Below are 3254 nucleotides of genomic sequence, written 5' to 3' on the forward strand. Positions count from 1 at the left end.
TAGACACAAAATAAAGAGGAGGCAAACTTTTATTGCCTTTGCAAGCCACAAAAGCAGTCATGGGCATAACTTTTGTTCTGTTTTTGACACCTGCTCATACGCTCTCAGCGCGAGCACAGAGGCTGAGAGTGAGGCTGTGCCGTGTCCACAGCCAGCCTTATTAAATCTGGGTCTCTCGCTGGCTCTCTCCATGGAAAGGAGCAGCAAGAACAAGACCTCGGCTAATCCATTACAATAATTGATTGACAGTGCATTGAAGACGGCCATGTAGGGAGCACCAATTAGAGCCCTGTCCTATTGCACTTTCAATTTGGCTTGCCGATCGTTCATTTGGAGGCGTCTGCGGTGAGGATAAGGCCCGTCAATGTAAAAATGACATCCTGGAAATGTTTGACAAACTGTGGGGAAATTCGATTGAAGCGGCCACAACATTACGACCGCATGCCTGATCTAATCAAAAGCCTCATCAAACATGAATATGACACGATTACTACCTTAATGACATGTTCTGTGATGGTGTAGATTGCAGTGGTGTAACACCTCACGACATCATAGGGAGCATTTGGAATAGTTTGACCCCCTCATGTAACCAGATATGGCATTTTGAAATGTATAGTATGGGCCTTATAATTCCTCAAGGGGGAATTCAACAGTCACTAAAGTGGTACACTCTCGCCTGACTTCAGGGCAAGCAGCATGATTCAACAAAGTTTCTCCAGCGAAACAGAAATGACTGAGTTCTTTAAGTTTGGATCCCAAGACGGAAGAGAGTGTGAGCTCTCATCTCCTGTCTCTCACACTTGTTTTCATTCTGGATTCAGATTTAAATTTCCAGAGCCACATTAAATCTGGAACTTCTTATTGCTTTTTACCATTAATAAAATCAACACGGTCCGAGGAATGATAATGCACCGGGAGTTAGAGATAGTAGTACATGCTATTATATTCAGCAGATGAGATGAACAATCTATTCACAGGATTTCTAATAAACTGTCCGTCATCTGCAGATCATTCAGAATACAGCTGCAAGAGTCCTGACAAAAACCAAGAAATACAAGCCTCTAACACCAGTTCTAAAATCTTCACACTGGCTACCCTGTTAAGTCAGAGAATTGAATTCAAAATCTCTCTGCTGGTTTGTAACACTCTCTCTTGATTAGCACCGAAATGCTTCTCAGACTTGCTTGTGCCATATGAACCAACAAGAATTTTGACAAGATCTGGGGCTTCTGCTGGAGCCAACCCAAAAGTCAGAACTAAATATGGTGAAGCAGAGAGGTAAAGATGAGAAAATGCAAAACTTAGAGTTAAATGAGGACCACCCCCCCCCCCCCCCCAAAAACACACCACCAAACCTACATAAAAGACTCCCACATATCAATAAAATCTCCCTCCTGTCTTCTCAAACTCTTCGGAAGCAAAATATAATGAATTACAACTTTAGACAGTTGAGTAGAGGTAGACGGCAGACAGTGCAAGTGCAGGTGGCGAATAAACACATTGTCTATTCAGCTTTAGCCTTTACTATAACAATGTTCGAGTGGTCTTTTTTAAAACAGCACCTGACTCAATTCAGAGGCCAGCTTCACTGGAGGCTTTTCAAATATTTACCCAGCACATGATTAAAACGAAGCTTTAACATCTAAAACGCATATCTACGATCGCAGTAATTAAAGTGAACGCAGCGAGTGGAAAAAAAAAGAGCGGGGGGATGACAACAGGCTAGAAGAGGCCTCCTGGCTGCAGCTGTATGCTAATGGGGCGCCGATGCTTCCCGTACAAGCCCGGGCAGCACGCGCCACCAAGCAAACGCTGCACATGCGCAGTAGAACGCAGCTGAGGCCTCTGCAGCGGCCCACGCGCTGACTTCCGAGGAAATTAGCATGGCAGAAAGAGGAACTCCTTAAAATACCATCAAGGTCTCAACAAAGCGAGTAAGGCTATGATATGAAAAGAGTTGCTATTATCAACAGAAATGACCGGAGTGGGTATTGACAAAGGGAAAGTGAGAAAAGTTGTAAAAATAAAAAAGTACAAACAAACAATTAAATAAAAACACATGTAATAATGTTTTAGAAATGGGAAATAACTACATAAAAACAAAACCAAACTCGAAGTGCTAAATTTGAAAACGAATTAACTCAAAAAACAGCGGTATGTACCTGTAGTCAAGTGATATAAACACACACACACACTCACACACGCACGCACGTACGCACACACACACAAACACGCCCGCACACACAGACGCACACACGGGCCCATTGAGAGGAAGGCGCACAGGACCGAGGCTCAGCTCCGATTGTGTAATTATTTGACTTGGTCATACTGCAGCTTTATGCAAATGAGGGGAACAATGTATGACGATGGAGTTTAATTCCTCCCTGGTTTGCTGACTGAAAGGGGAAAAGAATGCTCTCTCGGCCAAGTGGCGCACCGCAGCCTACATTAAATCTTACAGGGGGGAAAAATAAAAAACGAAACAACGTGTAAATAAAAAAAACAAAACTATATAAAACAATATAGTAAAACTATATAAAAACAAAACTATATATATATATTTTACCACTTTTTTTTCACATCAACTGCCATACATCCAAATACAAACTTAATAAAATGAAATCTTTTCAGTTTATATTTTTATATCTGGAATATTTTTTCCTCGACATGGTTGCATAAAGCACAATTGAATAAAACTATATAAAGCGAACGTTGCTTTTTTTAATCACATTTTGGAGGATTCAAGTTTAAATTTGGGCAACATATTTCTTCTTTTCTTTTGTTACTTGTATGTGGCGCACTGATGATTCCACGGAGCACGCGTCACACTGTGAACCAAATTGCTGAGTGCACAACGTGCCTTGAACAGGAACAAAAAAAGGGGGGGGGGGAATAGGCAATGCTATTTAAAGATGGGCAGACGTGGCTATTGTGCGCAAAGACCAGAGGGTCTTCTTATTACTTATGTATGCAGCGAGATGTCTGATTTATAGCTGGGGTTAAACTACCGAGAAAGACACGTGCCTAAAAAAAAAAAAAAAAAGGGGCTCCGCCACCCACCCCCTCCCCCTACCTCCGTGTAGTGTTGACTGATAAAGAAAAAGGCCCATAAAAGTAGTTTGCAGATAGGGCTGCGCGTTAACGGGTGTTGTAGTGCGTAAAAGTATCCGCATGTAACAAGCAGGAATGTGTTTTCGGATAGTCTCAATGTATTTTGATTCTATTTTGGAGATTTCCTTCAGCAACTGCCCCCC

This window comes from Hippocampus comes, unplaced genomic scaffold, assembly GCF_001891065.2.
Source record: "Hippocampus comes isolate QL1 unplaced genomic scaffold, H_comes_QL1_v1.1 scaffold470, whole genome shotgun sequence".
Lineage (NCBI taxonomy): Eukaryota > Metazoa > Chordata > Actinopteri > Syngnathiformes > Syngnathidae > Hippocampus > Hippocampus comes.